At 37.6% G+C, this 25,735-nt stretch overlaps 1 pseudogene; it reads right to left on the bottom strand.

Moving 5' to 3' along the window:
• Nucleotides 1–24,662, bottom strand: part of LOC128657570 (syntaxin-binding protein 6-like) — a 234,732-nt pseudogene extending 210,070 nt beyond the window's left edge.
• Nucleotides 24,663–25,735: the final 1,073 nt, after the last annotated feature.

The raw sequence follows: 25,735 nt of genomic DNA, 5'->3' as shown, positions 1-25,735 counted from the left end.
TCATGTTTCATGCCAAGCTAGTGCCATGTGCTGTTTTAGATGTGTACTGTGCAGCACTGAATGCTAAGCCCTAACTCAGCATCCAGCCAATCCCACTGCATCAGAAAAGGTCCTGCTGGGGTTACCACTGTTACCAGGTACCACTGTAGGTGCATGCAGCAGAAAGTTGTAGCAGCAGGCACATGAGGATTTGAGCATATGTGCAGCTGCACACACTGCTCTCTTCAGTCTTGAGGCTGTGTGACTCATCTCACAATGTATCCATGCAGCCTTGGGCAGACAGCATTGCATCCAGTCTGCTGGTCCCCTTAACCCTGCACTTTCTGTTGTGGCCCTAAGATCAACTAACTGAAGTTTGTTAGGGGAACAGTGCTTTGTAGAAAGGTGTTAGAGGGAAGAATAAGTAAGTGACCACACGCCCCTCCCCATGCAGCATTGTCTACTGCAGGGTGAGAGGGAACTTGTTCCTAGCAAAGAAGTGACATGTGCTGCTGTGGCTGATGTATAGGTTCATGCTGATACTTCACACATTAAGGTAAGGTTTATTTGTAAAGTTTTTTTTTTCTCTCTGTCTCAGATTTTACATCTTCCCATAGTAGTTCTGCTGTTCCAGTCAGTAAACTTATATTTGTCTGCACCTCCATGCTTCATCCTCAGTCTTTACCATGCTTGCTCCTGTTGGCTACCCTAAATCTTTTTAACCAGCTAACCTCACACCAGAATCACATTCAAAAGCATATTAAATTAATCCACAGTGGAGGAATTTATATATTTAAATTTACTTATTAGTAGTGCTTAGGTCCAGTTTCACATATTGCAATTTATTTCATTTTTTAAAAATGATTAGCCCAGCAGTGGATGATCCACTGCTGGGCTAATAATTTAAAAAAAAATATACAATAAATTGATTTAGTTGTTTTTTGGGATGTTGGGGTGGAGAGCAAAATTGTATGGGGGGGGGGGGCCCCAAGAAAATGTTTGCCCCGGGTTCAGTCAATATTAAAGAGGGCCCTGCCCCCCAGTCATCAGGTCCAGTGGCACCTGTTGCACTAGCAGTAGGTTCCTCCCTGTATATGTTGCAGCTTCAGGAAGCTACAGCAGCGTTAACTATAAAGTGACAGCTGAAAGCTACTGTTCCTGAGCTGCAGGCATCTGTCGGGATATGCAAATGGAGCACAATCGCTGCTCCAGTTCCATATGAAAGCAGATGCCAGATTGCTATAGATGGTTTACGATCAACTGCTAGTGCTGGTGGGAGGTGAGGCAGGTGTGCGGGGCCCTACACTGCAGAAAAAAGGTGGGAGAAAACATAAACAAAAAAAATAAAAAAATAAACATATGTATGTTAGGTACCAAAGAGGGCCAACCATTAGTGGGATTTTGAGGAGGATCACTACATTGCAGATAAATAAAAAAAATATTATTATTATTATTATTATTATTATTATAAAGCCCTAAAATGCATACTGGCAAACTGCCAGTACCTAAGATGGTGGCGATGAATGTAGGTGGGGTTGGAGCTGTTTCCTATCTGCTTTTCAACTAAGAATACCAAATGAATAAAGTAAATTTGATAAAAGAAATGATTGGAAAGATTTTTTCTTTTTTTAATTTTATACTCCAAATCATGAAAGAGAATTTGTAGGTTTTATGTCCCTTTAAAGATATCTGTTTTAGGTTATCCTTCAATAAGACCAATAAAACTTATATTTTAAATCTGTTCAATGCTGAAAACAATCTGTGCTAGCTGCATATTTATTTGCCTTTCTCCCAGTGGTACAGAATTGTGTGTCATTTTTTGAAAAATAACTTTTGTTTGCAGAAATATCATAATATGAGGAAAGAATTTTTTTTTTATAATATTGTGTCATCTTCAATAATGTACTGAGCAAATGGGAGTCATTATTTCCTAAACAGCAAAATTTATGGTTTTACAGAAAATATTATTTTTATCACTATTAGCCATCTAGCAATTTGAGAAGAAAATGGGTAGGTATAACATTTTTAACCATACACATATTACACACTTTTAAAACTGCACAAAATTCCTAATTTCCAGAGGAGTGGACTTAGTTCCCATTTTGACAATATATGCATGTTATTACCCCTATCCAAAATTACTCTGCATAGCAAAAAAATATTAAAAAGTAAAACTAAAAAGAAACATAAAAGCAGTTGTACAAAAAGAAATCCTATATAGAATTTCAGAAAATATTACCCATTTTAAAATTCTTCTATTTATTCTTAATTTTTTAATTAGTTTAGACAAATAAATAGCTATGAGCCCAAACATTAAAGGGACATTAAACACTTTGAGATGGTAATATGAAATGATAAATTGCATATATAGAAAGAAGTCTGCAGGGACGTGCACTCATAGGAGGCAGGGGAGGCAGTGCCATATGTGGCCAAAGCTTAATTAAATTTTAATTAAAACAAAAAAAAAAGTCCCCAAAAAAATATTTTTCCCCCATGTAATGCTATGGAGAGGCAGGCACAGGAACGCTTCTCTCCATTGCAGTACATGGGTCAAAGGAAAAGCTGTGCTGCAGCGCCACCTGTGTTCTGTCAATATATTAGCAGCAAAAATTGAGACCAATAGGAGGCACCCCTCTTGATGCCTCCTAGCAAGTGAAGGATATATAGATTAATCAGAAGGAGGATGCAGTGAGCAGGGTCATGTGACAACTGGAAGCTGAGGTAACCTAAGAACAGATGACACCAAGAAGAAGAGTAAAGTAGTATTCTACATCTCTTGTGATTCACACATTGTGTTCAGATACAGCTCATTAACGGGGGGGGGGGGGGGGACAGTAAGTGAGCATAACCCAATACTGACAGGAAATCAAAGGGTCAATTCAAATTTAAATCCATCATTTAAAACCCAGAGTTTGAAGTTAAGTATGCAGTGTCCACATTATTTAAACTAAAGTTTTTGACATTGAATATTGCTAAGCCTCCCTTTTTCATGGTTATTTGATTTAATTTGGTACAAATTCCATACATGTTATGTCTGTTCAGTAAGAGGATACAGTATCTCTTAATTTTTCTCTGTGTCTCCATTTATTTAAAGACTGCTGTTAACTTGTAATTCACAAATCAATTGAAAGCTGTTGCATTGTGTTTTTAATATGTGCTGCTTTTATACAAGTTTATATTAATAAAAAGGAGCTAATCAGGCCCATTTATCAAGCTCCATACGGAGCTTGAAGGGCCATGGTTCTGGCGAGTCTTCAGACTCGCCAGAAACACAACTTATGAAGCAGCGGTCTAAAGACCGCTGCTCCATAACCCTGTCTGCCGGAAATCAACCCGATCGAATACGATCGGGTTGATTGACACCCCCCTGCTGGCGGCCGATTGGCCGTGAGTCAGCAGGGGGCGGCGTTGCACCAGCAGCTCTTGTGAGCTGCTGGTGCAATGTTAAATGCGGAGAGCGTATTGCTCTCCGCATTTAGCGAGGTCTTGCGGACCTGATCCGCAGTGTCGGATCAGGTCCGCAAGCCCTTTGATAAATGGGCCTGATAGAGTCATTTAAAAAATATATGTAATTATTGCAATTAAATGTTTTTAGAAATAATGCCACTGTAAAGTAACTGGTTAAACACATAGTCAAAGGGAGACATTTAAAATTACACTTTCATGATTGAGGTAGAGCATGTTATTTTAATAGACTTTTCTAGTTATTTATATTTTGAGAATTAGCATCAACTGTTAATGGCCCCATGTCAGCAAATCAAATTAGTTTTTGAAAGGAACATGAAAGTCATAATTACATTTCCATTATTCAGATAGAAATTGCACACAAAAAAAAAACAACTTTCTATTTTACTTTTATTATTATGTACTTCATTCTTTTGATATCCTTTGGTGTCCTTTGTTGAAGAGCATACCTAAGTGGGATGTGCATGTGCGTTTCTTGAACACCATATTCCAGCAGCTGTGTTGGCATTATTGATAACTTGTCCTTTGTGTAAAACTTGTATGGTAAATTATTTCTATTTTTACAATACAGTAGTGAGTAGAGAAGATATTGTGTATCATTCTAATTGCTTAGTAACTGGCACTGTGCCACAGAATTGTGTGAGTGTGTATGTGAGCAGAGTGTGTGTGGGTGTCAGTGAGCAGAGTATGTGTGCTTTATTCTCCAGGTAATCAATACATTTCTGATGAGCTGGTGTTTTAGTGCAGTGTTTCTCAACAATGGTCCTCAAGTACCCCCAACAGGCCAGGTTTTAATTATAGCTGAATCAGTGCACAGGTGAAGTAACCAGCTGATCAGTAACTCAGTGGTTACTAACTTGCTCTCACCCATCACCTGATTATGTCACGTGTGCACTGGTTCAGCTGTCATTTAAACCTGCCCTGTTGGGGGTACTTGCGGCCCTCTGTACATGTGTTTCTCCGGCGTATCATATCTAGTGCCTCACCAGCCTCTGACCTCACTGCATGTCACTGGAAGTCTGCAATATACTTTTATTATTTATTCTGTCCCTTTTTCCATTCTGAAATTGTGAGCTTTTCAGTTAATGTTAGAAACGTAAGTGCAGAACACGGCCATTGGCTGCACATTCTAGTGACCTATTTATAAATGTTCCTAATTGGCCACAGCATAAAAGGTAACCTAAGTTACAACATGGCAGCTCCCTTTGTTTTATAGACACTAAAACTTTACACTTATTTTGTTAATATTTAAACAGTTTATGAAACTTTAAAAAAAATACATCTACATGTTATTCTCAGACTTTTCTTTAAAATGTGTCATTCTATCAAGCATTTATTTAGTATTTAATGTCCCTTTAAAGGTATGGAAAAAAAAAAAAAAAAGAAAAGAGCCTAGCAGTTACTGCTAGGTTATCAGACTATGGCAATCACTTTATAAAGTGGGTATAAAATGTAAAGACAGAAAACAACAATAATATAAAACGTCAGACTTTTTCCATCATTATGTGATCTTTTAACAAACAAAAATTAAGGGACATTATACACTATTTTTTTCTTTGCATAAATGTTTTGTAGATGATCTATTTATATAGCCCATCAAGTTTTTAAAAAAAAATAAATGTATAGTTTTGCTTATTTTTAAATAACATTGCTCTGATTTTCAGACTCCTAACCAAGCCCCAAAGTTTTATTTGAATACCGTCAGCTACCTACTCCAGCTTGCTCCTGTTTGTGTAAATGATCTTTTCATATGCAAAAGAAGGGGGAGGGGGAGTGTCTTATTTGCCACTTGCAGTGGGCTTTCCAGCTACCTTTTCAACAGAGCCAAACTGACAGCTTCTAAGTAAGTTTTTAAACAGTTTTATACTGAATCTTTATATCAGTATCTGTGCATCTTATTCTTTATAGTAGTGTCTATTACATGCAGTTATATGAAAATGAGTGTATACTGTCCCTTTAAGCAGAAAAAAATATATAGTTAATTAGGAACATTTTAAAAAGTGAGGTCTGCGCTCTGACTGGGTCATTCCAAGACTTTGATTTTCCTTTTCTGAAGCCTTGGTACACTTGGATGTGTGCTTTGGATCATTGTCATATTGGAATGTGAAATTCCTCTTAAGCTTTTTCAGCAGGTTTTGTACAAACTATCTTGGTATTTGGAGCTACTCATTATCCCACCTATCTTGACAAAGCTGAAGAAAACCACCCACATAACAAGATGCTACCACCACCATGCTTTAAGGTTGGTATTGTGTTACATGGATGATGAGCTTTAGTGGCTTTACGCCAAACATATCTCTTACAATTTAGTCCAAAAAGTTCAACCTTTTTTCTAGTCAGGCAATAGGAAATTTTCCCACATGGTTTGTGGTGACTGAATGAATCTTTTGGCAAAATTTAGACAGGCTAGGATGTTGATTTTTGTAGGGAAGGGTTTCAGTCGTGCCACTCTAACCCATAGCCCAAATACGTGCAGAATATGAGAGATGTGGTCACATTCAAGGAGTGACTGGTGCCTGAAATGCTCGTAGCTCCTTCACTATTGCTTTTGGTCTCTTGGCAGTTTTCTACTCCTCTCATCAACTTTGGAGGGTCGTCCTGATCTTTGCAATATCTCTGTGGTACAACATTTTCTCCACTTATTGATGATGGTACATTAAGTGCTTATCCACTTATTTATTATGGTACATTCAGGGTGTTTTATATTCCTCTCCTGATTGGTACATTTCAACAATTAGCTCTTGCCGTCTGTTTGGCAACTGTTAGCGCAACATGGTTCTCCGCGTAGGATGCAACCCCAACCATTCAGGCAAATCCTACAGCAACAGCTGACTTTAATCAGAATCACTTTCATTGATGGCAGGTGTATACTATTTACCTATTTAGAATGTGATTAGTTAAAGGGATAGTCTAGTCAAAATTAAGCTTTCATTATTCAGATAGGACATATATTTAAACAACTTTCCAATTTACTTTTATCATCAAATGTGCTTTGTTCTTTTGGTATTCTTAGTTGAAAGCTAAACCGAGGTAGGCTCATATGCTAATTTCTAAGACCTTGAAGGCTGCCTCTTATCACATTTTTTTTTATTTGCATTTCACAACAGGGGAGTGCTAGTTCATGTGAGCATATAGATAGCATTGTGCTGAAGCTCGGGGAGTTATTTAAGAGTTAGCACAACACAGCACTAATTGGCTAAAATGCAAGTCAATAGATAATAAATTAAGTTATATGATCAGGGGGCTGTCAGAAGAGGCTTAGATACAAGGTAATCACAGAGGTAAAACATATATTAATATAACAGTGCTGGTTGTGCAAAACTGGGGAATGGGTATAAAGGGATTATCTATCTTTTAAAACAATACAAATTATAGTGTAGACTGTCCCTTGTGAACACTGCTAGAGCCCCCTTTATGACTTCTGCAATCAGGGTGCTTTTTTGTTTTGTTTTTTAATATTCCTAACAATTAACTGTTTTTTCTTCTTGATATTTGTTTGTTGGAAGATCACATTACAGATGGAAACGGTCAGACATTTAGATTTGTTATTTCTCTATTTACATTTAAAAAACCTGCAATATCATACGGGTGTGTAGACTTTTATATAAGGACATGAAACCCCTTATTTGAATAGTGAAACCTCTTTCAAATACGGGTATTATGATACATTATTATGGTGAGAGGGTAAAAAAGGCTTCTTAAAAAGGCATCAGAGCTCCAAAAATAAAACCAAAGTTGAGATATTTGTTACTGTTATGACAAGCAGTTGACAGACAAAGGACTACGCATTTGAAAAGGCAGGATTGCTGCTTTCAAATAAGGGGTCTCAAGTTTATGTATGTATTGCGGGGGGCATCATGTCATGTTATTACACCACCCCCTGATGGTTTCACATCTGCTTACGATTCTGACAGGTGATCACTGTTAACACAGTGGATCACCTGAACATGGAACCCCCTTCTTTGAAAGAACAGTCTCGCCCCCTTTTTTTTTTCTTTTCGGGATAATATGTAATAACAGGAGCGTGCAACCCCTTATTTGAAAGGGCAGACTCCCATGTCAATATAAGTGGCATGGAATCTGAGACATTGGCTTCCAAAGCCCATTCCTTCAGCCCCCTGGCTTTCTGTCTGAAATTAGTCCCACACCTTATGACGTTACCATGGGCACCAGTGGTGACATCACAGGGCCTGCAGGACAGAGGCAAGGATGGGGAAAGAGAGTGCAGTCTCCTTTCAGCATCTGCAGTGGGGGAGGTCCCCAGCATACAAATCAGAAGGGGACGCTCCTGGATGCTGAACCTGCGTTTGTCATCCACACTACTGGAGAAATTTGCAAGGCGCAAATGCCTTGTCAAACATCTAAGTGGTTAAAAAAAAAAAAAATACTTTTAAAAAGGGTAACTGCTCTGAAAACACATATTATTAGAGAAAAAAAGCTGCTAGAAATGTTCTCCTAACTCTTATAATATACACAATTATTCATACATACGGTCCATTTTGGTACACATGAACTCTTTAATACAGATTAAATAAATACAGGCACCCACAAGTCTTCCACTCCACTATACATAAAAGCAATGGGCAACAAGTTATTGCTCCTTGCGCCACACAGCAGCTGGGTGTATCTTGTTTGCAGGAATCTGGAGAGCTCCTGCAGGTCACATTCCATTTAGAGAGAAAATATTGTCTAATATGGATAGATGCCAAAATATACTTTTTTATTTAACATTGCATAATAAAAATGTATACTCACCCTGTGAACCATCAGATAAAAATTAGTAAGGTGCAACCTATACATATAAATGTAGGTTTACCCAGATATAACATTTCAAAACAGCACCCTCAGATGATTAACCCCTTCCCGCCGTTAGTTAGTTCCATTTCGTTCTATTTGCGCTGGGCTTTAGCGCCATTAGGACGGCATGGAACGTCCTAGCTGTTTGGCTGTCCTGAAACACTAGCCTCTTCCTATATGGGATTGAGGGCTGGAGGGTGTGCCTAGCGTCATAGGCACTTCCCCCCCCCCCCCCGACCAGATCCCATGACTGAAATAAGGCGATCGCATGAACGATAGCATAATTTACATGTTTACTAAATTTGATTACATTGGAACTTTGTTCCGATGTAGACAAATGAGTCCCGACAGGAAGAGGTTAACATTCTTTATCATTGTACATAAATTGTGAATACAAATCTAAATTTACAAATATAATTTTTTTTATTTTGGAAATACAATTGTTTTTTTAGAGTACAAACTTAAATTACAAATGCAAAAAACTATTTTGTTTTGTAAGTACAAACTTCTTTTGTGGAAATACAATACAATTTTGTCTTTTGGAAGTAAACTGTCAAAAATAAATGCTAGTTCCCATTTTGCTAAAGAAATTGTGAGGTCACAGTAAGGGCTAGATTTATCAAGCCCCTACGGCAGCAAGTTCCCACAAGAACTTGCTCGCCGTGATTTATCAAGCAGCGGTCACGACACCTAAGCTCTTTGCCACCTCTAAGGTGGCGAAATTCAATCTCCTCGGTCGAGTCCGACCAAGGAGATTGACAGCTCCTGCCCCCGCGTGATTGGTTGTGGGCGGGATTGCACACGAGCGCAAAATTGCGCTTGTGTGCAATGTTAATTACCTACGGGTAATTTCGCCCCGGCACAGGCGAGCTGAGGCGTATAGGGGTGCGTATATGTGCCCCTGTACGCCTCAGCTATGATAAATCTAGCCCTAAGTCATTTCGACAGTTTGCCTTGAAACAAATCAATGCTTCGCTTTAATTAAAGGGACAGTAAATTCACAATTAAACTTTCATGATTCGGATAGATCATGCAATTTTAAACAACTTTCCAATTTACTTCTGTTATCAAATTTGCTTTGTTCTCTTGGTATCTTTTATTGAAGAGTAAAATATACCAAGAGAACAAATCAAATTTTATATCAGAAGTAAACTGGAAAGTTGTTAAAAATTGCATGCTTTATCTGAATCATGAAAGTTTAATTTTGACTTTACTGTCCCTTTAAAAGGGACACTGAACCCAAATTTTTTCTTTTGTGATTCAGATAGAGCATGAAATTTTAAGCAACTTTCTAATTTACTCCTATTATCAAATGTTCTTCATTCTCTTATTATCTTTATTTCAAATGCAAGAATGTAAGTTTAGATGCCGGCCCATTTTTGGTGAACAACCTGGGTTGTCCTTGCCGATTGGTGGATAAATTCATCCCCCAATAAAAAAGTGCTATCCAGAGTTCTGATCCAAAAAAAGCTTAGATGCCTTCTTTTTCAAATAAACATAGCAAGAGAACAAAGAAATAGGAGTAAATTAGAAAGTTGCTCAAAATTGCATGCTCTGACTCACGAAAAAAAAAAGTTGGGTTCAGTGTCCCTTTAAGTGCACCCACACTTATTATATATTGTTTTTTAGAGGACAAATGGGTCTTTCTTTTGACATCAAATACTTATGTTTGAACTATAATTTACTATGAATAAAATTTAAGTGTGAGAAATTAAGACATTTTATTTTTTCCAACAACGTGCACGTATTTTTTTAATTGTAAATATCATAATCCTGTTTTATTGCAATAAAACACCCATATTTGTATTCTGCAGTGTACCGCGAGAACAGCAAAACCCCCATGTACAGATTTTATGTGGTTACAGGAAGTTACAAGGCCAAATATGGGGCCCGCCCATTTCAGTCTTCATACATGGAAAAGTGACACATTAATCTAAACAGTACTGAAAGGGTTAAAAAAATGAACACCTGTCTAACAGTAACTCCCTCAAATTCCCACTTCAACCCCCAATTCCCTGATCACAGTAATAACACTGTTATCAGCACCTAAATGGTTATTTTATTTTTTACTAAAAGTTTTTGGGGGGGTTAATTAGAGATGTGTATAACTGTTTGGGACACTTTGTAGGAGTGATCTCTCTGCTTCTTTCACCTCAGATCACACATTGAGGAAAGAGAGAGGTAGAGAGAGTGCCGAAAGGCTGTCACATGGTATCAGTGATTGCTTCTCACTGTGATCACGTGACTCCAACAGCGCTGATTGTCTCCTAGGGGACTGCATGCATTGATAGGCAAGTACCTGTGTCAAATCCAAGCAGGTAAGTATTAAAGGGGGGAGCAGGGGACCACAGAAGTTAGGTCGTGCTATGCCGTTCTAATGTTGTTAAGGTGCAGTGTTTTCAGGACTATTCGGGACTATTCGTCTAGGGGTTAATCTGTTGGAAGCCAGCACAAGAATGTTGTAATTACAAGGCATTTACATTCCCTTTAAACAAAGTAAAGTTTTAGTCTTAATAAGATAATGGGCGCCATTATGTTGTGATAGTGGTCTCTATAGGCTGAAAGCTTATATTTTCTTATTTCCTCTGTTGAGGCCACTTAGGGACAGTTATAAAAGAGTAAAAATCTTGCAAGTTTTAATATCCCTTTAATAGCACTCATTCCCCTCCACCAGCTCTCCCTCACTTCCTCCCAGAAATTTGAGAGCCATGTGGATTGCCACACATTATGAGCCCAGCAGCTTGGAGTGTGTATAGCGTCAGCAGAGGTGAATGATGGTGTGTGGGGAGGAGATTTCTAATTACATCATACCTTGGAGGCCTTGACATTTTTACAGTTACTTTGGAGCACTGGAGATATTGAGGCACTATGAACCAGTGACGTGCAGTGAGGTCAGAGGCTGGTGAGGCACTAGATATTATACGACGGAGAAACACATGTACAGAGGGCCGCAAGAACCCCCAACATGGCAGGTTTAAATGATAGCTGAACCAGTGCACAGGTGACATAATCAGATGATGGGTGAGAGCAAGATAGTAACCACTGAGTTACTGATCAGCTGATTACTTCACCTGTGCACTGATTCAGCTATAATGAAAACCTGGCCTGTTGGGGGTACTTGAGGACCATTGTTGAGAAACACTGCACTAAAGCACCAGCTCATCGGAAATGTATTGATTACCTGGAGAATAAAGCACACATACTCTGCTCACATACACACTCACAGAATTCTGTGGCACAGTGCCAGTTACTAAGCAATTAGAATGATACACAATATCTTCTCTACTCACTACTGTATTGTAAAAATAGAAATAATTTACCATACAAATTTTACACAAAGGACAAGTTATCAATACTGCCAACACAGCTGCTGCAATATGGTGTTAAAGAAACGCACATGCACATCCCACTTAGGTATGCTCTTCAACAAAGGACACCAAAGGATACCAAAAGAATGAAGTACATAATAATAAAAGTAAAATAGAATGTTTATTTATTTTTTGTGTTCAATTTCTATCTGAATGATGGAAATGTAATTATGACTTTCATGTTCCTTTCAAAAACTAATTTGATTTGCTGACATGGGGCCATTAACAGTTGATGCTAATTCTCAAAATATAAATAACTAGAAAGTCTATTAAAATAGCATACTCTACCTCAATCATGAAAGTTTAATTTTAAATGTCTCCCTTTTACTATGTGTTTAACCAGTTACTTTACAGTGGCATTATTTCTAAAAACATTTAACTGCAATAATTACATATATTTTTTAAATGACTCATTATCTCCTTTTTATTAATATAAACTTGCATAAAAGCAGCACATATTAAAAACACAATGCAACAGCTTTCAATTGATTTGTGAATTACAAGTTAAAAGCAGTCTTTAAATAAATGGAGACACAGAGAAAAATAAAAATAGATACTGCATCCTCTGACTAAACAGACATAACATGTATGGAGTTTGTACCTAATTAAATCAAATAACCATGAAAAAGGGAGGCTTAGCAATATTCAATGTCAAAAACTTTAAATAATGTGGACACTGCACACTTAACTTCAAACTCTGGGTTTTAAATTATGGATTTAAATTTGAATTGACCCTTTGACTTCCTGTCAGTATTGGGTTATGCTCACTTACTGTCCCCCCTGTTGATGAGCTGTATCTGAACACAATTTCTGAATCACAAGAGATGTAGAATACTACTTTACTCTTCTGCTTGGTGTCATCTGTTCTTAGGTTACCTCAGCTTCCATTTGTGTCACATGACCCTGCTCACTGTATCCTCCTTCTGATTAATCTATATATCCTTCACTTGCTAGGAGGCATCAAGAGGGCTCCTCCTATTGGTCCCAATTTTTGCTGCTAATATATTGACAGAACACAGGTGGCGCTGCAGCACAGCTTTTCCTTTGACCGATGTACTGTAATGGAGAGAAGCGTTCCTGTACCTGCCTCTCCATAGCATTACATGGGGGGAAATTTTTTTTTTTTGGACTTTTTTTTTGTTTTAATTAAAATTTAATTAAGCTTTGGCCAGATATGGCAGGGTAGGCACTGCCTCCCCTGCCTCCTATGAACCATATACCACTTAAAACATTATCCAGGGAAGCAGGGAAACAACCATGCCTGAAATACTGCTCTTCCACTGTTTGCTACTGTGCATCCCATTTTCAGAACATGTCTTCCTTTGAAGATATTTATACACACACACACACATACAGTATGTATGTGTATATATATATATATATATATATATATATATATATATATATATATATATATATATATATATATATATATATATATATATACACACATATACATACATACACATACACACATATACATGCACACAAATAAACACATACATACACACCCATACACACAAGTACACATATGTGCATTGGACCCCTTTGCAGTCAAGTAACTGTAAAATAATTTTTATGCATTTTATATGAATTTTCATATTTAGTGTAAATATTTCACCTTTGAATGTCCTTTACATAGGGGAATATGTTCTATGTGATTTAAATAGATATTGCTAAATAAGTAGAACATATTCTACTATGTGAAGAACATTGAAATGGGAAGTATTCATAATTCATGTCGTGTTTAGAGCACCTGAATAAAACACATTTGGGTTAGCGTGCGAATATGAGTGAGTTTTTTTCCCAGTTTGCGTGCTCCATTGAAGTCTATGGGGGGTGATACGTTATTGCGGCCGCAGTATTTGAAGTTCCACTTTTTGAGCACATCAAGTTTTTTGCTTGCGCTCTTTGCTTTGTTTCTGTGATTGCACAAGTCAAATGTGTGCAGCCACCAATCACCAACTAGCTGCCTGTAGTGTAGGATGAGTACATATTCTTTTTCAATGAAGGATACCAAAAAAACAAAGTAAACTTGAAAATAAAAGTGAATTTAAAATGGTCTAAAACGGACATGCTGTTTCTGAATCATGCAAGTTTCATACTGACTTGCCTTTCCTTTCAAATCCACTTTATTTTTACTGATATTCTCATCTACATTATTAACTGTTACTGCCAACAATTGTCTACAGTTCACCAAAATCTAATTTACTTTTCTGTCCTTACTATTAGAGAATCTTACCCATCTGAACCAACCATATGTTTAGCATGAAAACAAATTTAAGAACCCTAACAAACATGTTTATATCCAAGAAAGCATTAACCAAGTTGACAAGCTGGCAAAATGTAACCCCAATGACAAAGTTTCCAATTCATCATGGGACAAATCATATGAAGAGAGGTTAATAACAATTTTATAGACCTTTTCTTGCTCTGATCTCTGGTTCTGAGAAACAAACTCTACCAACATCTGTGTTCTCCACTTCTATTATTTTTTTTTCCTCCCCTGTCCCCTACATGTAACTTATTTTTCCATTTCAAGATGGATTTTATCGGACTCATTCTTCCCTAGTTTCTTGACATCTAATACAAAATATGGGTATAAGGTAATTGAAAAGCATGGGAGGTAGACACGGGTTTCCTCTGGGTTATAATTCAGTGATTCAAAATAATAATCAGTACTAAAAAAAGTTATGTTTGCCTGTTCTGGTGCTTTTACCATCTGTCTAGTATGTTTTTTGATTTTCTGACAAGATTTTGTAGCAGATTATATAAATAAAAAAAAATGTATATTGCAATTTTGTTTCATTTTCATTAGAACATTAAACTGACGTTCTGTATTTTTGTATCAATAACTTTCTCTAACCAATAAAAGTGAGTCACCAAGTACTATTTGCCAGCAGCATTCGCCTATTTTCTGAGCTGGATTTCTTCTTGTGAAAGTGTAACACATTAAAGTGAATGTCAATTTTCAGCAATGAGTGCCCGGTTTTTAAAAATACTTTTAAAAACAGGGGCACTTTCATTGATGAAAGTTTACATTGCACCGGATTTGTAGAATACTTAACTTTTAACTTCTGCAAAGCCGAATCGCCGATCCCAGCCTCAGTTCCTCTGTACGGACGTCAGAAATGACAAAACCAGCTTCCTCCAATCATGGCTTGCACCTCAGTGCGTCCATCTCGTGATGCCCGGCTGTGATTGGAGGAAGCCAGTTTCATCATTGCTGTGGTTGTACAGAAGGAAGAAGAAGGCGGGGGATCATCGATCGAACCGGCTTTGCAGAAGTAAAAGGTAAGTATTTCTACAAATCCGGTGACAATGTAAACTTATATATACACACACGTATACACACACACAGTGACATGTTAAACAAGTTCGAAATTCTTGATTGTTTGAACTGAACTCAAAATAACTGCAAAAAAGTTATGATTGATTGATCTGTTTTCATTGATGAAGTGGAGACTTATTTAAACAGCATTCATATTTAGGCTAAAACACTGCTCAAAGAGTATTTTAAAAGAAACAGTAACATATTTTGTAACATGGAGAAAAGTAAAAGCTGTTTAAAGAAACACGAATGTCAACATTCAATTTTCATGATTCAGATAAAGCATGCAATTTTAAGAGCATTTTCAATATACTATTTAAAGGGACTGTAAACACTTGATAAATAAAAACTTATACTGTTTAATTATCAGCTATTATTATAAAAAATAATCTTATGCAGAGAAAAAGCGCAGTGGAAGCGTTAAAAACATTTATTTTATTGATTCACAAAATACCCTTTTCTGGCCGCCTATCTAAGAAACCTTTTTTTCCTACTCCTTCGTCAATAGCCCCTGCATCCAACTGCCGTTCGAACGTCCGTCTTCTCCTTTCCTCACAGCGCGCGTTCCCTCTTGACGTGCGCATGCGCAGTGACATCCTTAGTTCTGCCTTATACAGAATCGCAATGCTTCGTCGTGCATTGCGATTCTGTGTGTCTGATAGAGCGGTGAGTCACTCCTACAGACGAATGAGCAACATGATTAACATTTCAATTACTATTCTTATATATTTTTGAAACGTTCACAATATGATGAAATATATTAAACAAAAAAAAACATATTTGCCAAAATTATGATCAACTAAATATACACTTTTAATTTATGGGGCATTATTTGTGGTGCATTACAAACATTGCACTTACCCAAAAAAAAAATATATTTTTTTAAATTGCTCGTTATAGTTTAGGGTGGGTTGCTAAATGATTCTCTTTGCAAGCGATGAGGAACTTGAATGTAACATAAGCAGTGAATTGCAATGCGCTTTGCATCGCGATCCACTGCTTATATTGTGAAGTAGACTTGTGGATTTGCGCAGGCGCAAGGTTACACATAATGCGCGCTCCGGGTATAGAGATGGGAGGAGGAAGTGTCTGTATGACGTAAGTGCCCTGCAGCGCTGACTTTGATATAGATTTTACTCAGGCTGCATGGGCGGACGGAGCAGTAAATAAGATGTAAAGAAAAAAAGTGAGTTTTATTCGCTTCCGCAGCGCTTACACTCTGCACAATATAATAATTATATTACATTTCTACTTAAAAATTTATATGGTGGGTAAGAAATAAGAAAGTTTACAGTCCCTTTAAAAACATATTTTGTTCTGGTATCTTTTGTTTAACAGCATACCAAAGTAGGCATTAGAGCAGCTAGCTGGTGATTGGAGGCTACACACACACACATATATACCTCTTGTCACTGGCTCACCAGATGTGTTCAGCAGGGGTTTTGCAGGGTTTAAGCACATAGTACTATGCAAGTAACAGTGCAATGTTAAAATCCTCTATAGAAAGTATTTTCTTTTTACACATACTGTATGTCCCTTTAAATGTAAACATAAACTAGCAGGAAATAAATACTGATTTGCAACTGATACTGCTTTAGTAGTGCCTGTTGGCTTTTTAAGGAAACTCCCACAGCTCTACTAATGGAAATAAGAACATTATCCAACAGCCCAATGAGAAAAAATGGTTTTATTCAGCATGGTGATATCCAATGTTCAATTTACAAGTAGTAAAATAAAATACAGGGGGATTATTTTTGTTCCAGATAAAAGCCATTTTTCTTAGGTTTACTAAATCAAATAAGAGACTACAGAAAGTTTTTAATACTTATTATCTACAAAATGTAGCTAAATACAGTAGATTTGCAGAATCAACAAATGCATGATAAAAAGGCAATGCAATAGCACTTAGTCTGAACTTCAAATGAGTAGTAGATTTTTTTTCTGACAAATTTAAAAGTTATGTCTATTTCCTATCCCACTGCATTATGTGACAGTCATCAGCCAATCACAAAGGCATATACGCATATATTCTGTTAATTCTTGCACATGCTCAGTAGGAGCTAGTGACACGCTCTATTTAAATCATGAAAGTTTAACTTTGACTTGAGTGTCCCTTTAACTATCACTCTTGTGTTAAGATATAGCTTTTATTTACCTAGTTAAAAAAAGAATTTGCAGTTTTAGTGCACAATTCTAAAACACAAATACATATACATTCAAACCAAAAGTTAAAAACACATTGTATCAGTTTAAATTTAGCAATATAGAGGGGCGTCAAACGTGAAGCATTTTTTCCAATTTTAACTTGCTTGTTGTCAGCTTTACTATGAATTTGTAGTAACAATGTAAAGCAGTTTGGAGATTTATTTCTCATTAGATACTGTTACAATAATTGGCTCCCGGATTGTTCATAGTTGTGGTGCCTTTGCTAAGAAATATTTTGCTTTTGCAACTCCTTTGGGAACATATACCATAGATATCAGCACACCAGTGAATTGGATACATTTGTTGCTGAAGAATTTTTAACAAAAACGCTCTATATTGCTAATTTTAAAAGGGCCAGGGAACCCCAAATTTTTCTTTCATGATTTGAATACAATATACAATTTCAAACAACTTTCCAATTTACTTCTGTTACCAAATTTGCTTTATCATCTTGTTATCCTTTGCTGAAGGAACAGCATTGCGCTACTGGCAGCTAGATGAAAACAATCAGTTAGCCAATCACAAGAGACAAATGTGTGCAGGCACCAATCATCAGCTAGCTCGCACTAGTGACGAAGCACATTTGAAAATAGAAGTGAATTTGAAAGTGTCTTAAAATGCCATGCTCTATCTGAATCATACAAGTGTAATTTTGACTTTCCTACCTCTTTAAGCTGATAAAATGTGTTTTTAACTTTTGGTTTGAATGTGTATGTATGTGTGTTTTAGAATTGTGCAGTAAAACTGCTGATTCTTTTTAAACTATGTAAATAAAAAGTATATTTTAACTCAAGAGTGATAGTTAAGCTACATTTTCCAGATAATAGGTGTTAAAAACTTTCTGCAGTCACTCATTTGACTTGGTAAACCTACATATTTGTCCTAGTTGTTAACACCCCTACACACACACACATTATATATATATATATATATATATATATATATATATATATATATATATATATATATATATATATATATATTTATTTTTTTATTTTTACGTCGGGGTTAGGCTCCAGAAGGAATGGTTGTAAATTGAAACCGTTGTAAATCGAAACCCAGTTTATAATGTAAGTCAATGGGAAGTGAGGGAGATAGGTTCCAGGTCCCTCTCAAAATTGTCATAAGTAACACCTAATACATTATTTTTAAAGCTTTGAAATGAAGACTTTAAATGCTAAACAGCATTATAAACCAAATAAAATAACCACACAACACAGAATATATAATTAAACTAAGTTAAATGAACAAAAACATTTGCTAAACAGCATTATAAACCTAATAAAATAATCACACAACACAGACTTCACTTGCATTTTTCTGCAAACAGTTCTTTCTATGCATTCCAATCTGGATTGATTTATAGACAGGAAGATCTTGTTCCTTTGAAATCTGCTTGATAGCTCAGGTCTGGTTAAACTGATTAATTTCAGCTTGCTTGGCTTTGCTGCAACACAAGCGGACAGCTCCACCTACTGGCTATTTTAATAAATGCACTGCTTCTCAATGCTTTTCAATAGCAGTCACATGACTGGAAAAAAGGTTGTTATTCTGAAACTGTGTAAATTGAACCATTGTAAAACGAGGGCCACCTGTATGTGTGTATATATATATATATATATATATATATATATATATATATATATATATATATATATATATATATATATATATATATATATATATATATGAAACAAAAAAAGCGTGTATGTCAAAGGGTTAAAAAACCTCTCTTTCAAAACACAGAACTGCGCTCTAAATAAACCTATTTTTTTAAAATACAATATAAATATCTGGATGATGCCAAAATCAAAACATTCAAATAATCAAATAATATTGATTCATTGAAAATATATAACAGAATGAAATATATAATGATAAGATAATAAATCACAATAAAAAGGATAAGTTGGTTGGATCCCACGTAATAGTGCAGATCAATTGTAGGTGTCGGCTGCTGTATCTTATTAATCCTCCGGAATCTCACGGAGTAAGGTAGAAATCTAAAAAAATGAGAAAGAAAGCGCACAAAGGCACCTACATAGTGCAAATCAATTTAATTTAAACAATAATACAGGGGTATATTAAAACTGCTCCCCGTAGGGTATCTACTCACAAGAGTCAACCTCAAACTTGTGAGGTATGTTTGAGCATGTAGTTTGAAAGTTCCGCTCAGAACCGCTTGCTATGAAAGTGCTTAATCAAAGAAGTCAGGACAAATCCAACCTGAATGCCGGGTGTCGCTGTCTGTAACTCGAGATCTGGACAAGTATTTCTCCCGGCCTCTTATTCCACTCACATCCCTTTTTGGTAGGAGTTTTTTTGGGATACAATCTTTCTTGAGCAAAATGGTCCGTGCAGATACAAACACAGCTGATCGCAAATAGTGCTGGCAGAATGGTGAACCGCTGAGGGAGAGAGCTGAGATCCCAGGAACAATTAATGAGGATTCAGAATTCAGTCTGTGCTGATCCAAAGTGAGGCTAGAGTGATGATTCTCAGTAGTATCAAATTACCTAGCCAGGTAATTTGATACTACTGAGAATCATCACTCTAGCCTCACTTTGGATCAGCACAGACTGAATTCTGAATCCTCATTAATTGTTCCTGGGATCTCAGCTCTCTCCCTCAGCGGTTCACCATTCTGCCAGCACTATTTGCGATCAGCTGTGTTTGTATCTGCACGGACCATTTTGCTCAAGAAAGATTGTATCCCAAAAAAACTCCTACCAAAAAGGGATGTGAGTGGAATAAGAGGCCGGGAGAAATACTTGTCCAGATCTCGAGTTACAGACAGCGACACCCGGCATTCAGGTTGGATTTGTCCTGACTTCTTTGATTAAGCACTTTCATAGCAAGCGGTTCTGAGCGGAACTTTCAAACTACATGCTCAAACATACCTCACAAGTTTGAGGTTGACTCTTGTGAGTAGATACCCTACGGGGAGCAGTTTTAATATACCCCTGTATTATTGTTTAAATTAAATTGATTTGCACTATGTAGGTGCCTTTGTGCGCTTTCTTTCTCATTTTTTTAGATATATATATAGATATATATATATATATATATATATATATATATATATATATATATATATATATATATATATATATATATATATATATATAATAATGCAAGTCATACAATTATTTGTAGCCTATTATTGTACCCTCCAAAAGTTTTCTGTTCTGCAATAAAACCCCATTTTCCCACACTAACTTCTTAGTAAATATTGAAAGGAAAGAATGTGGAAGCGATGGTAATCTTTAATGCATCACATTTGTTCCAGCACTTAAAATGATATGTGTTAATTATTTTAATGCATTATCCATTTTTAGCTCCATAAAATAAAAAAAGATGTTGCTGTTTCTGCAGCCAAAGTGGCTGTTCCTCAATTTGGCAGGGATTTTTTTTTTTCTTTTTTTGCTGATTACAGTTTAAATCACTCTTGCAATGAGCAAAAGTGCATCTCAGCTCCAGCTCTCACGTACTCCTAACTGGCAAGATGTTAAATATTTCCTATACAGGGAGTGCAGAATTATTAGGCAAGTTGTATTTTTGAGGATTAATTTTATTATTGAACAACAACCATGTTCTCAATGAACCCAAAAAACTCATTAATATCAAAGCTGAATAGTTTTGGAAGTAGTTTTTAGTTTGTTTTTAGTTATAGCTATTTTAGGGGGATATCTGTGTGTGCAGGTGACTATTACTGTACATAATTATTAGGCAACTTAACAAAAAACAAATATATACCCATTTCAATTATTTATTTTTACCAGTGAAACCAATATAACATCTCAACATTCCCAAATATACATTTCTGACATTCAAAAACAAATCAAAAACAAATCAGTGACCAATATAGCCACCTTTCTTTGCAAGGACACTCAAAAGCCTGCCATTCATGGATTCTGTCAGTGTTTTGATCTGTTCACCATCAACATTGCGTGCAGCAGCAACCACAGCCTCCCAGACACTGTTCAGAGAGGTGTACTGTTTTCCCTCCTTGTAAATCTCACATTTGATGATGAACCACAGGTTCTCAATGGGGTTCAGATCAGGTGAACAAGGAGGCCATGTCATTAGATTTTCTTCTTTTATACCCTTTCTTGCCAGCCACGCTGTGGAGTACTTGGACGCGTGTGATGGAGCATTGTCCTGCATGAAAATCATGTTTTTCTTGAAGGATGCAGACTTCTTCCTGTACCACTGCTTGAAGAAGGTGTCTTCCAGAAACTGGCAGTAGGACTGGGAGTTGAGCTTGACTCCATCCTCAACCCGAAAAGGCCCCACAAGCTCATCTTTGATGATACCAGCCCAAACCAGTACTCCACCTCCACCTTGCTGGCGTCTGAGTCGGACTGGAGCTCTCTGCCCTTTACCAATCCAGCCACGGGCCCATCCATCTGGCCCATCAAGACTCACTCTCATTTCATCAGTCCATAAAACCTTAGAAAAATCAGTCTTGAGATATTTCTTGGCCCAGTCTTGATGTTTCAGCTTGTGTGTCTTATTCAGTGGTGGTCGTCTTTCAGCCTTTCTTACCTTGGCCATGTCTCTGAGTATTGCACACCTTGTGCTTTTGGGCACTCCAGTGATGTTGCAGCTCTGAAATATGGCCAAACTGGTGGCAAGTGGCATCTTGGCAGCTGCACGCTTGACTTTTCTCAGTTCATGGGCAGTTATTTTGCGCCTTGGTTTTTCCACACGATTCTTGCGACCCTGTTGACTATTTTGAATGAAACGCTTGATTGTTCGATGATCACGCTTCAGAAGCTTTGCAATTTTAAGAGTGCTGCATCCCTCTGCAAGATATCTCACTATTTTTGACTTTTCTGAGCCTGTCAAGTCCTTCTTTTGACCCATTTTGCCAAAGGAAAGGAAGTTGCCTAATAATTATGCACACCTGATATAGGGTGTTGATGTCATTAGACCACACCCCTTCTCATTACAGAGATGCACATCACCTAATATGCTTAATTGGTAGTAGGCTTTCGAGCCTATACAGCTTGGAGTAAGACAACATGCATAAAGAGGATGATGTGGTCAAAATACTCATTTGCCTAATAATTCTGCACTCCCTGTATAGCGTTATTTATATGAGTCAGTCACAGTGACTGAGATTTTGCTTAGGCCTTGATTGTTACAGGTACCCGAGGACTGGAGTTGAGAAATTCTTAAAAAAGTGCAGGTTCATTAGCTGCTGAATGCAGAAGGTGGCGGCTCGTGGCATTTGGTTCTTTTTGGAGCTAGATTTCTTCTTGTGAATGGGCAATACACTAAGATTTGTACAAATCCAGATATTAGTTTGTTGCACTTTCACAAAAAGAAATCCGAAAAGACCCAAATGCCGTCAGCAGCCGTCTGTTTATTGAAGACTCTTCTATTCAGGGACGCTTACAACCTACACTAACCTCCTATCTCCACTGCTATCCCCTTAAACCCCATAGCATGTAAGCCTATGTGCCCAGCTGTTTGTAGTCCACCTTCATAAGAGACGACTACAGCAGTGCAACTCTCGGCAGGACTCTTCACCCATTTGATCCCTGTAATGGTTTTTTTTATATACCACCCATGTTTATAGAGCTGCGGAACCTGTTGGCACGCTACAAATACCTGATAATAATAATAAATTGTTTAAAAATATAGATAATCCCTTTATTACCCATTCCCCAGGTCTGCATAACGAACAGTTATAATAATACACGTTTAACATCTGTGAATACCTCTGCAGACTGCCCACTTATCTAAGTTAATTTGACAGACTGGCATTTTAGCCAATCAGTGTTGACTCAAATAACTTCACGGGAGTGAGCACAATGTTAAAGTGTCTAACTGTGAAAAAGTGTCAAAATACACTTAGATAAGAGGCGGCCTTAAACAACTTAGAAATTAGTTTTAGCTTTCATCAAAGAATATCGAGAGATCAAAGCAAACGTGATGATAAATGTAAATTGGAAAATTGTTTAAAAATTGCATGCCCTATCTGAATCATAAAAGTTTTAATATTTAAGTTGGCTGTCCTTTTACATTTGCATGATTCAGATAGAACATTTCATTTTAAAAGATCACTTCTATTTTCAAAAATTTACTTTGTCTTTTTTTTTCTTTTCCCTCTTTAAATAACAAAATAGGGGAAAAAAAGTAGGTACTTGCCTTCAACAAATATAACCTCTTATTTACCCCAAAACAAAACAAAAAAAACATCTTAAATGTATTAATGCAAGTGATGATGTGAGGTTAATGCATTATTTGCATTTCCTTGACATTTACAGACATTAAAAAACTGTTTTACACCTTATTTATATAAACAATGTATCAAGCGTTTATGCAAAATGTTGGCATAGTAATAAATTGCATTTCTTAATAAACACGGTCTGTAAAAATGCATGTCAATGCCATGCTGGCTGGTGTACTACACACTTATTAATTCAATTACATAGAGAGGTTAATAAAACTGAGGCTGTATTTTGTGCATTTCCACTAACTGAATACCTAATGTTCCAGGATACATTCAATCAATGACAAGCTCTGCAGAAGCCAAAATTACCACAGTCCGAATAAATTATGAAATTGTGACATCAAAATCACTATAGAGGTGCTTATGTAAACCATATATGTGTAATGTGATTTCATACAGAAATTGAAATCCAAATTAATGCAAATGCTTTCAATACTAGAAGTATTAATTACTAAATCCTCCCAAAGCTTATACATACATGCAGCACCTTCTCAAGAAAAAAAGAATTTGGAACACTCACTAATGTTACTTCAAAGCGCTCGAGGAAAGGCAGGACACGACAAATAACAGTATAGTATCCCAGGGAGTGAAGGGTACATATAATATACAGCTAGTGCTTGATAAAACCTGGGTAAGTGGCTATAGGAACAATACATAGATATGCACCCAGTATAGAGGGAGAAAACTGGATATATCGATCCAGGAAGAAGAGAGCTTATACGGGAAACACTCAGCAGAACAGGGAGTGCGCCGTATACATTAAGAACACGAAAGAATAATAAGAGCGGTGTGAGAAGTTTACACATTTCTATTTCTCAAAAATTGTTTTATAGAAGATAGACTCACCCGTTACAAGACTAGCACGTCTGGGACGCCGCACTATTTAGTGGCCTCGCTATCCCGGGGCTCACACTCTGTCCTGCGGACTCCGTACTCTAACTGCAGCAGAGCTGGGGCGCCGACACGTGTCTTGGGACAGCCAATCCTGAACAGCTAACCGGCCCGCTCTGAGACCGTAGGGAGGGCAAAAAAAAGATACGGGAGAGAGTCAGAAAAGGGAAAGACAGTGTGAGAAGAAGAGCAGGGGGAGGTAGTGAGGGAAGTGTGAGGAGAGGTTCAGGGAGAAGTAGTGAGGAAAGCGTTAGGAGAGGTACAGGGGAGAGGTAGTGACTGAGGGAAGTTTTGGAAGAGGTACAGGGAGAGGTAGTGACTGAGGGAAGTGTTATGAGAGGTATAGGGAGAGGTAGTGACTGAGGGAAGTGTTAGGAGAGGTACAGGGAGAGGTAGTGACTGAGGGAAGTTTTGGAAGAGGTACAGGGAGAGGTAGTGACTGAGGGAAGTGTTAGGAGAGGTACAGGGAGAGGTAGTGACTGAGGGAAGTGTTAGGAGAGGTACAGGGAGAGGTAGTGACTGAGGGAAGTGTTAGGAGAGGTATAGGGAGAGGTAGTGACTGAGGGAAGTTTTGGAAGAGGTACAGGGAGAGGTATTGACTGAGGGAAGTGTTAGGAGAGGTATAGGGAGAGCTAGTGAGGGAAGTGTTAGGAGAGGTATAGGGAGAGCTAGTGAGGGAAGTGTTAGGAGAGGTATAGGGAGAGCTAGTGAGGGAAGTGTTAGGAGAGGTACAGGGAGAGCTAGTGAGGGAAGTGTTAGGAGAGGTAGTGACTGAGGGAAGTGTTGGGAGAGGTAGGGAGGGAACTGTTGGGAGAGGTATAGGGAGAGGTAGTGACTGAGGGAAGTGTTAGGAGAGGTACAGGGAGAGCTAGTGAGGGAACTGTTGGGAGAGGTATAGGGAGAGATAGTGACTGAGGGAAGTGTTGGACAACTTGGGAGAGGTAGGGAGGGAAGTGTTAGGAGAGGTATAGGGAGAAGTAGTGACTGGGGGAAGTGTTGGGAGAGGTAGTGACTGAGGGAAGTGTTAGGAGAGGTATAGGGAGAGCTAGTGAGGGAAGTGTTAGGAGAGGTATAGGGAGAGCTAGTGAGGGAAGTGTTAGGAGAGGTACAGGGAGAGCTAGTGAGGGAAGTGTTAGGAGAGGTAGTGACTGAGGGAAGTGTTAGGAGAGGTATAGGGAGAGCTAGTGAGGGAAGTGTTAGGAGAGGTACAGGGAGAGCTAGTGAGGGAACTGTTAGGAGAGGTAGTGACTGAGGGAAGTGTTGGGAGAGGTAGGGAGGGAACTGTTGGGAGAGGTAGTGACTGAGGGAAGTGTTAGGAGAGGTACAGGGAGAGCTAGTGAGGGAACTGTTGGGAGAGGTAGGGAGGGAACTGTTGGGAGAAGTAGGGAGGGAACTGTTGGGAGAGGTATAGGGAGAGGTAGTGACTGAGGGAAGTGTTGGACAACTTGGGAGAGG

The sequence above is a fragment of the Bombina bombina genome, chromosome 1 (assembly GCF_027579735.1).
Source record: "Bombina bombina isolate aBomBom1 chromosome 1, aBomBom1.pri, whole genome shotgun sequence".
NCBI classification, from domain to species: domain Eukaryota; kingdom Metazoa; phylum Chordata; class Amphibia; order Anura; family Bombinatoridae; genus Bombina; species Bombina bombina.
Note: the sequence above shows the minus strand (reverse complement) of the source record. Positions and strands in the feature narration are given on the sequence as shown.